Consider the following 13,246-nt stretch of genomic DNA (forward strand, 5'->3'; position numbering starts at 1 on the left):
GCGGAGCCAGAATGCCGCTCGTGCCGGACCGAACAGATGGGAGAAGACCCTTCTGCGCAAGCGCATCTAATCAGGAGATTAGACGCTGAAATTAGACGGAGCCATGGGGACGGGGACGCCAGCGCAGGGAAGGTAAGTGAATAACTTCTGTATGGCTCATATTTAATGCACGATGTATATTACAAAGTGCATTAATATGGCCATACAGAAGTACTTAACCCCACTTGCTTTCGCGAGACAACCCCTTTAAGTTTTTCAGTACATTGTATGGTACTTTAAATAGCACCATTGAAAACTACAACTAGTCCCACAAAAAACAAGCCCTCATACAGCGACGTCGATGGATAAATATAGGAGCTACGATTTTTTTTAAAGGGAGGAGGAAAAAAACAAAAATGGGGGGAAAAAGGGGACAGCGTCATTAAGGGGTTAAAAAGAAAAAATAAGTGTCACAAAACAAAATTCGAACAACATATTTGAATTCAGGAGGTGAAATACTACTAGAATCACCCTTAAATATTTGTGAAAGAAATCATATTGACCAATGTAGTTGTTCTGTCTAAAAGCACTTTTAGACAGTGAGTGGCGCTGTGCACCCCTCCTATCCACTCACTAGCGGGACTCGGGGGTGACTTTCTTGTACGGCCTTATAACTATAGATTTTAGTCTATGAGATCTAACCATTTTCAGGGATTCGCAGTGACGACACCTTTTACTGTTATCATTTCCAGAAGTGAAACCTCATACCTGCTGTAATTGGCAATGGTTCAGTGAAGGAACAGAAGTAGAAGCGTCTTGGGGTTCACAATATGTTATTAGTGAGCTAGTTTACCCATGCACAACGTTAATAGACAGCACAATATTGTTTGCCACATTCTCCCAGTTAAATGGAATAAGATGAAGTTGTCACATCCGCCCTGTAGCCGCGGCAGCCCTGATGTTGCGGGTTCAGTAGACCACAAACTCGGGATACAGGATTCCTATAAACATGCTTGTCTGAATATATTCCACCGGAGTCCCAGCCTTGTGATAAAGAATTAATTGAATCCCAGCAAATCTCCCTGCAAGCCATAATTATAATATGAGACCTAACACAGATAAATGGTGCTAAATAATGTATGTCTTCCATGCCTGAGTTACCAGCCGCTGTAAACTGCCCTTTGAACCTGGGAATAAACATTATTATCAATGAATGATGAAATGTATAATAGATTCCTTAAGATGCGCGGCAAATTAGTCATTAACTTCTGAGATCTTTTAGGAGGTTTCATTCTACCTGTAATCCTTATGTGAGTACCAGATTATTCACTGCAGACCAGCGGTAATTTGTACTCATCCCACTAAGTGTCTGCTTAGACATAATTAAATCAATTATTCATACTTCTTTGTCTTGTGGAAGCTTAGTTATGGATAACATATCAATTAATTCAACTGTGGTATTTCACTTTGGGTCTTGTATTTGCAATGTAAGGTTATAGTGCTATGCCGCTTCTATTGTCAGGCCAGGTTCACACAGTAAGACCGTAAAGGGAAAAGTAACTGAGGCCATAGGTGGAGGCTCACAACACGGGGTTTGTAGGGAGGACTGGGAGCTAAAGGGTTAAGGATTTAGGGGAGGTTTACAGGGCTGGAGTTTAGATCTTACAATTGTTCCCCTGGGGGTGAAAGTGCCATTTTCGGCAGGAAAATTAGTGGCAGTCCCACCCTTTCCCCACTAAGATTTTTTTTATTCCGGGGTTCGGTCTAACCGGGATGTAGTGGAAACTTGACTAGTTGAGAGGTTGGGGGGAATTGTAGGGTGTTGAATCTTGTCGTAACAGGTAGGGGCCTTGGAGTCGTCTCGATATTGGTTGGAGGGGGGTCCAGTTGATTATGATCCCACACCCATTTTCTTTGAGTAATCATGGTTGGTTCTGGCACTTTGTGGCTCTGATAGGGTGAAGTCCCTCAGAGCTGGTAGCCTTTTATAAAATGACCCATTGAAAAAGTAATACCATTTGACCGAGTAGCTTAAGCTCCAGATTTTGGGGCTTCAAGGTCCTCCCCTTGTATGTAATGTTTTTACACTATACATCATTTATGTCCAATGTTATGCAAATACAATGGCAGCTGTGGCCAAATTATTCAAAATATAGTTGTCAGTGTTTTTATTACTTAAAGGTGAAAGGTACCTACGCGTTTCAAGCCGTAATCAGATCTTACTCAAAGCATATGCATTTTGAAATGAGCCAAGTATTTCAACACATAAGGCAAGATTAAAAATAGGGCCCTGGATTGAGTTCCACAAAAGGATTTCCATATTGATAAAACATCAAATAAGACAAAAAACAATGTAAATCAATATAAATACATAAGATCATGTATGGATTTACGTCCCTAAGGTGATTGAGTACATAATTCCATAACCCAAAACACTTCTCTCCCTCCCATGAAGCAGGCAGTTTACCCTTTCAATTGCTATAACATAAAGCTGTGAAACCTCAGTTGCATGAGATACCAGAAATGTTATGTGTGAACGAGGCATTTGATGCACCTGTAATATGCTTAGCTAACCCAATTTTAAGTTTATGCATGGTACATCCAACATACTGAACACAGCACGATAAACCACCAATCAGATAAACTACATGTGTAGAATTTACAGGTCATGAAAAGAGATAGACCTTTATACATACATGCAGGAGCCGCAGCGATTAGCCAGCACACTTGTCTCTTCTGCTCCAGAATGCAAAAAAACCATCCAGATGTTGCCCATGTTCGAATTTGAACCCGCAGCTCCTGCAATGCAAACGACAACTGTGCTACCACACAGAAAAACTCCCTTTTCCAGAGAAGGAGAACGATAATAACACACACAAAGAGAACGTTCAAACTATCATGCAGATGTCCATAATCAGACATGAACCTGGAACTACAGTGCTACAAGGCAATAGTGCTAGCCACCGAATCACCAAGCTTCTTCCTTCTACTTCTGCTCCTGCTCCTGAGGAAAAGGAGGAAAGGCATTCCTATTATTCTCCTTAATCTCTTTCTTACCTTTCCCCTTCTCCCCCTTCTCCTTATACTACCACTTTTTATTTTTCTTGTTCTTCTGCTTCCCTTGATCCTCCTTCAGTGGAGGAAAAGGAAAAGAAGAAAGAAGTAGCATGCTAGCTCAGTCTTTAACAAGCTTTACTTGCAGAACTGGGGCCCTGGGTTCAAATCTGCATGGACTTTGTATATTGTCCCTGAGTTTCTCTGTTGTGTCTCCATCCTCCTGAGAAGTAAGATCAAATATGGAGGCTCAGTTGCCGGCACTTCTTCCTTGCAATGTTGGAGTTCTAGGTTCAAATCTGCCCAAGGACAATAGCTGGATGGGTTTTTTACAGTCTCTTTGCATTTATTTGTTCTGCTGTTCACTTTCTCTGAAGCAGTTTGAAAAAGTGTGGTGGCTCAGTGGTTAGCACTGCTGCTTTGCAATGCTGGAGTAGTAGGTTCAAATCTGTCCAAGCGCAACACCAGGTTGGAGTTTTCATGCTCTCTTTGTATCCATTCTTGCAGTTGTTCTCCTCCTCCTCTGAGGCATACAGATAGGCAGGCACACACATCTACCTCTCTATGACTTTTATTTGTAAAAAGATTTTTGCAAAAAGTTGGGTTTGTTGACTATATCTGATTTTGCAAAAATCAGCACGATTTTATTGCCTGGCTGATCTCAACTAGCAACACTAGTCATGGACACAATGGGAAATGTAACAGCTGAAATATACATTTCCAAGAATTGATAATAATTTTATTGTGAATTCATTTCATTGGCAAGTTCTGTATAACACACGCCTGGTAGGAGTACTGGAACGGGTCATTGGCAAACAATGGTTCTGCTATTTTCCTGAAATCGTAGGCTGCACAGTGTGAATACAAGGGCCAGATCTAAAATTTTTGTCTCATTAAAAAAGCTTATTGCTGGAAGGAAATAATGTTAAACGCATCACATGTCCATTATTTCTTAGTTCATAAGGCTTACAGTGCAAGAATATGAAAGAAGCCATAAACTCCATTGCTAATTAGCATAATTTTTGTAACTTTATTCCTTCTCTATACTTGCTGGAATAACATTATGGGTATAACTAACAGGGTAGCATATAAAGCATCAACAAAGGGGCCCAGTGAGGTACCTTTACCGATAACTGTAGATGATAGAAGAGAAGAGTGAAAAAAGTAATGCAGATCCCTGGAAAATCAAGGAAAGGAGTTTCTATACATAGCAATGAGCTTTTGGCCTCCATTGGGTTAATGGAGGCCTACGGACACACTACACGTCTACGTTGGCAGTTTTCCCTGACGTACATGCTAGGTTTAGATCAAGCACATGATCTGAACAGGGCCTTAGCTTCAGAGCAGGACCACTGAGGTGCTGCTGTATACATCAGGGACTTACCGAGTCAGTGAACAGCTGCGGGACATATAAAGCATTTTTACTGCGGTACCATTCTACATTTATTCAGTGGGTTTAGCAATAGATATCATCAGCACACAACTCCCTAACTGTGTGCTGATTACATGGATTGCTGCTGTTTTGGAGTGTCTTTAGCTCCACAGCCTACTTTTTTTTTGTCCAGTCCTCGTGATCTCGTGATGCCTACTCAACCAGCTTCTGGTAGGCTTGTTTTGTTATCTGCCCCTCATATTGTTATCCTGCTATGCCAATGCTTCCCCCCTGCACCCTCCTTCCCATTAATTTGGGTCTGTAGTATTTTTATAAGGGCTTCTTCTTGCAGGCGTGCACACAATTTGCATGTGTAATATGTAGAGAATAGAACCGATTGATTTCAGTGGGTTCGTTCACATTTCTATATTTTGCATGCACGTTTCGGTCACGCAAAAAACCCCAAAAAACAAATACATAATGCTCTACTTTTCTGTTTGCACATGAAGGTCCCCATAGAAGTAAGTGGGGGTGTGCAAATATGTGTGCAGCATGCAAGGAGATGCATGATGCTCTGGGAATTTCCGCTGGAAAAAGAACACATCTGGCACTAATTAGCTATTTCAAGTGGTGCGTCTTGTTTGCTGCGTTCCAATGAACATGCTTTGCGGGTGAAAAAAGTACAGTAACAAATGCCAATACAAGTGCAAAAAAAGCATAGTTTCACAAAAACGCAGGTCTGAGGCACCCATAAATACATATAAACTAGTATGAAGGAGCCCTACGAAGCAGATAAGCATCAGCATACTGCGTGAAACCTGCTTTATAAGTATGCAATGCCGCAGCCTGATAGAACTGGGGAAGGGCTAAGGCCTCATGCAGACGTCCGGGTCGGATCCTGCTGGGAGAATTTTCCTTCACCCTCACCTTCTCCTGGCGTCTCGCTCTGCTCTGCGCTGGCTGTCGCACAGCCACGCATGTGCAGACTAGAGCCGGCGCGTCTCCAGTGACGTTTCTGTGCGAGCCTCGCACAGAAATAGGACGTGTCGCGATTTGTTTACTGCGTGAGTTTTCACGCGGTCAAAACGTGGCTGTCTGCATGGCAGCAGGCGCGGGTGGAAATTCTGCGGGAAATCCCGCCGTGGAGTTTCCGCCCATGTGCAGGAGGCCTAAGAGAGAAAGAAGCTGCCAGCAATGCAGAGGATCAGACTACAGAATGGAAGTAGGTACTATGTGCTGTCTGACATCAGGAGGGTATGTTATACAGTGTGTGTGTATATGTATAGTCTATCTGTCCGGCATATATAAATGCATGTGCGCTGTAAGAAAGTGGACACAGTATTAGCATGGCTTCACACCGGCATATGCACAAAACCGCTTGCGACAGCCCGACTTTTTGCACTGCAGTTTGGCGCATTTTACTGTACTTTTTGCGCTGCCGAGTCCCTTCATATCTCGCCGTAATTTAAGGCTTTGCAGCCCAATTACTCTGCTGTGTTTTCATTTTCCCCGCAAAATTGCACAATACATTGTGCAATTGCATGAGGTCCAGGTGCGTATTTGCACACCACCATGGACTTCAACAATGCTTTTACTGCGCAAATGCACACCAAAATAGAGCATGTCGCGTTTTTTGACCCATTGAAAACAATGGACTCTATTCTCTGTGCATTGCTGCCAATGCTGATGTGCTATAATAGCACGTGACCACTGCAGCCGATCACTGGCCTCAGCGGTTACCTGCCGTTCTTACTGCCATTACCGCGCAGAAGCCGATCACTGGCTTCAGCGGTTACCTGCCGTTCGTACTACTGAGGCCAATGTGGAGGTCACTATTACTAGTGAAGCTAATACAGGGGGACGCTATTACTAGTGAAGCTAATACAGGGGGACGCTATTACTAGTGAAGCTAATACAGGGGGACGCTATTACTAGTGAAGCTAATACAGGGGGACGCTATTACTAGTGAAGCTGATATAGGGGGACGCTATTACTAGTGAAGCTGATATAGGGGGACACTATTACTACTGAGACCACTATGTGTAGTGGCCTGAAAGGTCCTCCAGAGTAGCCACACAATCATCAGTCCTGTAACACCTAGCTATATGCTCCTAGGAGACATAGAAGGTGCCATACTTCAGAAAGACCTTATCTTTCCCACTTCTTCACAAACGTAAGCTAACTACTTGGCAATAGCTGGCTGCTGCTTGTCATGCTATCCCTGATTGGTAGAGGGGGATGGGTAAAGGCCAAGAGCGGGAAAATGAACAGGGTCAGGCAGGATGTTGGAAGGAGTTTGGAGAGAAGACAGGAAGTAGTGAGGAGGCAGTTGGAGGAGGCCATCAGGGAAGGTGCTCCTCTGTGTGGAGAGGATTAAAGTTGTCCGTTGCTGGAAGCAAGTATCTACAGGCTTCCTGATCAAGCACAGTGGGGAGGAGAAAGTTTGTGACTCATCTACACAACAGTGAGTAACACAAGCCCCGGTAACCGTAAAACCAGGAAAGTGAAAGAGGCCCATGTTAAATCAACTTCATTAACTGCAAAGTAACCTTCTAGAAAGCAGCCTCAGGTAACTAGGACTGTGGGAATTCTACTGAGTAACCTCTAAGTGCAAATAGATAGAGTGCTGAAGATTAAATTGTGCTGAATTGTGGAGCAATGTTTGTTTAATGCAAAGCAATACCTCTGCCATTACTGCAAGACTAATTGTTGTTTTGAATATTACGAAAGCTGAAGTAAACTGTGAACCTCCAGTTTACAAATTAAAGCTATCGGGAATTGTGTCAGTTATTTTGTCATTAATCCTTGGAGTCCCTGAAAAGGTGCTGGCATCACTTGGCAAGCCACCGTTAATTGTAAACCGTAGTAAGCCTTTGCCACTGTGCGTGACCGAGCCAGGCCCTTTGCCACCATTGCCAGAGAGATCGCAGAGCCACCCGTGACATCCATCTTGTTTACCTGTGGTCTCTCTCTTAGACGTGCCCTGCTTGGATGCTGCACTATGCATGTGGCAGCATGCCTAAAGCTGACTTGGGGTATATCTATACGTGGTGGAACTTGCTCCTTGTGTTTTTTTGAAACAGCCTTACTGTTTTTATAACGACTGAGGTAAAGTCCTACTTCGTGATAAGCCCCACCCCTCTATCCTACTTTCACCCTGGGAAAATCTTGTCACCTTATCCTAATAGTCTCTCCAGCGATAATCGTTCCTATGATTTTACACAGCAGCGATCGTTGCTTAGTAATTGGAGGCGGAGTGTTCTGGAAACCCTGCCCACCTCTGTTCACAATAAACAGGCAATTGTTCATAAATGGGCAACTGCCTGTTTACGCAGGGCGATCGCCGTTCGTTTTTAAGATCATGCAGGCAGAAAAATTAAACTATAAGCAAACAAACTATTATTCATCATTCCGTCGCTGCCGGCATTTGCAAAGAATGATAATGATTCAGATTCTTGTGATTCAATCTGAGCCATAATTGTTCTGCATGAAAGGGGCCTCAGTCTTACCCTCCGATGACGCTGGTTAGTAGTGATACCTGTCTGGGGGGCTTGTATAACATGTGTTAAATGCAGATCCTAGTGCCTCTATATACACAGGAGACGCATTAGTCTGCAGTAATTAGTTCTGATTGCGCTCTAGGGAGTTGTGATAAACTCTTTAGGTCTCTTTCACACAAACGTTTTTCATGGCTATTTTGCCATAAAAAGTCAGCTGAAGATCCCGACTGTGTGAAGCTTTGGATTCCAATGCATGCATTCACATGGGTGATTGCACCTGAAAAAAAATCGACCCATCAAAACGACAACCGTTTTCGGTTGCCGATTTTCCATGCTGTGTCGAAACATATGTCTTGACCTATATTTTGACGAACAACGCTGGAGGCTCCAATTGGAGCCTAAAAAAAAAAAAGTGCGAGGGGGTTTACCTGCGTACAATGCTCGGAAAGGAAGACAGCGGGCTCTATTGAAGCTTTGGAAGTCATTACAAGGATTTGTGCTGACTAACTGAATTCCGTGCTGCTGTGTATTTTTTTATGCGATACACTCGTGTGACTGAATGAGAATCTCTTGGAACTCGATCATGGCTATTAAAGGATGCAATTTTCGCTGGCGTAAAATCACATCGCCCGTATGAATGAGGCCTAATACTGAGGGGCATTTTTTCTGTTTTTATTTTCACTGCGGTGTGTTATTTAGCAAGTTATACTGTGATAAAATTTTTGTTTTAGTGAGAGAATGAGACTAAGGCTGCCTGTCCACGGGCGGTATGTCACTGTGTTATCTGCAGCTATAATCCGGCTATGGGTAACGCAGTGAACGCTTTCCATAGACCATGGAAAGTGCAGCCTTCCACTCACGGCATTAAAGTTTCGGCATGCTGCTATTTGCTGCAATTCTCCGTGGTTCACCTATCTATTAGATGGACTCATCGCAGAGACCTGTCAGTGCTCCCCTCTCCTCCCCCGTAGCGGAATATCGCTAGGGATATTCCGACAAAGCTGTGGGTAGGCAGCCTTAGTTTGGCATTCACAAGCTCTCTGTGCATTTAGACTTTTTGTTCACTGGTTTGCCTAGTTTTCTTATGGGTCACATTAATGTATAAATTGTATCTCTGTAGTTTGCTCAGTTCTAGTAATGAACTCGTGTAGCAAGTTCTTTTACTGTATCTGTGTAGTAAACACAGTTCCTTTAATGTGTCTATGCAGTAAACTTGGTTCTGTTATCGTATCTATAAAGAAAGTTTGATTCTGGTGCCGTATCTATGTAGTAAGCTGGGTTTTGGCGTTGTATTTATATAGTTAGCTGGTTTCTTTTACTTTATCTGTTCCGTAAGCTTCGATTTGGTGTATCTATGCAGTTAGCTTTGTTCTTTTACTGTATTTATGCAGTAATCTTCAGGTTGTGTATGTGTAAACTAATGTGCAGAGTTCGCTATGCTCTCCTATGTCAGCTGATGTTGGGGGTGTTAGGGAATTTCAATGGTTTCATTCATATGCTGTCGAGCTCTAAATTAAAGGGGTACTGACCGGTCAGGAGGATGCGGACACGCACACAGAGACCATGCTATGTGTAATGCAGTCTAGCTTTATTTACCATATGTGCGGATTCTCATAGGATTTTACAAAGCGAGTGGCTTTATGCCAAAGACAATTAATATGCATACATAGCACTCTCTTAATGCATTGCATTTTCTTATCAGTTGTCTTCCTCTCTGGAAATATTGGTCCTTAAGAGATTTCCTGTACATTTCATTAGTAAGTTTTGGCAAGAAATATCACAAGAGAGAAAACTTTGTGGTGGGCTGCTTGGCCCAATTAGTACTTGCAACTGGATCTTCAAGGTGACAGTTCACATATATATAGGTAAAAGTTGAAAACCATACAAATATAATACTCAGTTATATAAATATTACATGAGCAAAAAGGAGACATCATGGAGTCTTTTAGGCCGACAGCCTTCACAAATCCCCCATTTGAAACAGTTCATCATGAGAAGAGTCCATATTCGTGGTACATTCTAGGGTTCTACTCCACCCATGCCGGACTTAGTTATTACTTCAGGCCGGATTCCCACCATCATGGCTTTTTACAAGTGACTGTTTCAACGATATTGCAGTGGGAGAGACTCCAAATACTTTGCTTGTCTCCGTATTGCACAGAATATTCAAAAATTGCAGATACTCAAAAGAATAAAAGAAAATTACCACAAAGTAAAATAAGATTACATTATTTCTGCTTATAGCGTAGTTAAGCTAAAAGTTTCATCAAGACTCTTTCTGGTGTGCCCCAAACTTCCCATACATAGTCATTAAAAAAGGTATACATTAGCACCAACAATATACAAATGACATGTAATATTCCCGCAAGGAAAGACTCAGCCCTGTAGGTAACTTGACATGTTTAAAGTGACTAGGACTTTTTACAGTGTTACACTTCATATGGTTGATCATACTTTGCACTTTTTTCGGTTACACTATCATTAAATCAGATGTTGCTGACACCTGGTTAAGTGATATTTGTGCACATTTCCCTATCTCAGACTTGTTGCAGGTGAAGTTATAACAGGCTTCTGCACCCGTGATTTGTCTGACTTGAAACTTGGTCAGGTCTGCCCACTGGGTGTGTTCTACTTGTGAGCACCCTGGACAGTAGTCATTGATATTCAGAACTTTGTAAATATCTTTCTCCTGTCAGTGGCATTATGGATTACTGAAAATACTCTTTTTTAGTACTAAAATTAAGGTAGGAACTGTTAACAGGCAGGTACGCAGTATGTCCTGACTTCTACTGAGATTTGCCATACACATATTAGGAATATTTAATACATCCCCAGGCCAGGTATTTCCACATATTGGCATGCCCTTCTGCCCATTGCATCTACCCCCTTCTATGCCTTAGCGGCTCTGGTTCCCTAGCTGGTGAGAATTCAAAGACCATGACAATTATACCTCAGGCTGTGAGGGATACATGCCTCATTGACCCTGGAGTTTGGTTGTCTTTTTGGAGTGTGAGGCGTGGATCCAATTTGGTTTTCCCTCCAATTTGAGTGAAATGCTGGTAGTCAACAAAACCAGGTAGGGACCATCAAATCTGGGTTTCAGCATTCTTCTCACGTGCCTCCGGATAGCAACCCAATCTCCCGGCTGCAGGTCGTGTGCACCTTTAAAAGAATTAAAACCTGAAATAGAAGAGAACACTTGGTCATGTGTTACTTTCAGACATTTACTTAGAGACTGTACATAGTCAGTCAGTGTCCCAAATTGTGCCTGCAGTTGTTCAGGAAAGTACAGGCCCAGTCTTGGCACACTGCCAAACAAAATTTCATAGGGAGACAATCCTAACTGAGAAAAGGGCTAACGGAAGGCACTCAGTCCAAGGTTTGCCTATTTCCATTGCCTTTTGTATTTTTAATTTCAGGGTACTGTTAATCCTTTCTACTTTCACACTACTCTGTGGATCGTAGGGTGTGTGAAAGGCCTGGGATACACCCAGAGTAGACATGATGTGTTGCATTATTTGACCTGTGAAGTGTGTACCTCTGTCTGACTCAATCACTTCCATTACCCCATACCTGCAGATTACCTCATTCATGAGCTTCTTTGTGGTTACCTGCTTAGTTACCTTGGTAACAGGGTAGGTCTCCAACCTGAAAAGACAACAGGCACATATTCATACTTCCCAACAGGTGGGAGCTGAATGTAGTCAATTTGCAATCTCTGAAATGGGTAGAGTGGCCTAGGCAAGTGTTTTTGTGGCACCTTTACCTTTTGTCCTGGGTTGCTTATAGCACAGATCATGCATGTTTGAACAAATGATGCATCATCTACAGAGAACCTAGAAGCCACCTACCCTTGTTCAAGTGTCGACATCATTGCTGCTTTTGATAAGTGCGTCTTTCCGTGCATCAGCTGGGCCATCATGGGGGAAAAGGGGCCATGGTAGACAAGTTCTGATGACTGTTCGCCATACGCTTTCCTGTTCTGTCACCCTCATTTTGTCCATTTATCCTTTTCTTCCTTACTGACTTGTAACTGTAAAGTCCTTAGCATATCAACGTCCAAATTTTTTTGTCTCCTGACTTGTGCTGTCAGTATTTTCTCTTCTTCTTTCTTGCACGGCTTCTTGCTTCTACAGTGTTGGCTTTGGTATGATCTTTCACCTTGAGGACTGCTACTTTGTCAGGTGGAAGTAGAGCCTCTATGAGACGCTACACCATTCTTAGTTGGCTGTCCTGCTGAGGTAAGAAACTGTCTGGCCTTCCATATTGGGCCGTAATCATGAGCTATGCCAAATGCATACTGGGAATCAGTGTAAATGTTTGCCGTATTACCTTCTGTCACTCTACATGCCTCAGTGAGGGCCTTCAATTCCGCTTCTTGTGCTGAGACATGCGGAGGCAGAGCTTCTGCTTTTAAGACATCTTGTTTTGACCACTACATATCCAGTGTGGGGTTGTCAATCCACACCCTTGTACCTGGAGCCATCTACAAAAAGCTCAAAATATGCATTTTCAACAGGGGTTCCAGTAACTGTTTCAAAACCTGCAGTTTCTTGTTGCATCAATGCTAGACAATCATGCTGATGTTCTACTTCAAATAGATCAGAATCTTGCTGCAAAGAATTTATAAATAGCTGATCTACACCACCTAGATCACCGATGCCTCCCCCTCCCCATTTGAATTGATTGGAAGAAGAGTAGCCGGGTTCAAGGTAGTACAACGTTGAAAAGAGATGCTAGGAGGCATGAGAAGTGCACATTGTAGCCAAATCTGACAGGCCAGAAATAAGTGCTTGGGTTGCACTTGCATGAGTATGCTCTGGATGTCATGAGGGGTGAGGACCACTAGGGCGTAGTCCACAGCCATAACCTTACTCCCCTCGCCGAGGTCATGGACCATGCAGTTGGTGTCCGGCTGACCTTTCTGTGTCTTTTTCTTGACCGGAAAAAGAGGGGTGTTTGCTGGAGAACATATTCCGCGCAAAGTCCCCATTTGAACCAAGTCTCCTACTTGTCCCCTAACAGCATTTTCTTGTGGGGAAGCTAAGGTGATACTGTTTGACCCAGGGTGTGTATCCTGGTTTCAGATATACCCTCATAGGGGGTACATTCAATTTCCCTATGTCTGAATTGGAGGTGGCCCACAATTTGTCAGGAACCGCAGAAAGCTGAGTTTCCTCAGCAGCTGTCAGGACAAACACATGAGCTGGCTCCACCAAGAGGGCAGTTAGTAAAATTCTGGCACCTGAGGTCTCAACCCATACTAATCCATCCGGCGCAAATTTGATGGAGGCAGATAAGGCTTGTAAGATGTCAGTGCCAATAAGAGACATGAGTTACA

This window comes from Eleutherodactylus coqui, chromosome 9 (assembly GCF_035609145.1).
Source record: "Eleutherodactylus coqui strain aEleCoq1 chromosome 9, aEleCoq1.hap1, whole genome shotgun sequence".
In the NCBI taxonomy this organism is placed as follows: domain Eukaryota; kingdom Metazoa; phylum Chordata; class Amphibia; order Anura; family Eleutherodactylidae; genus Eleutherodactylus; species Eleutherodactylus coqui.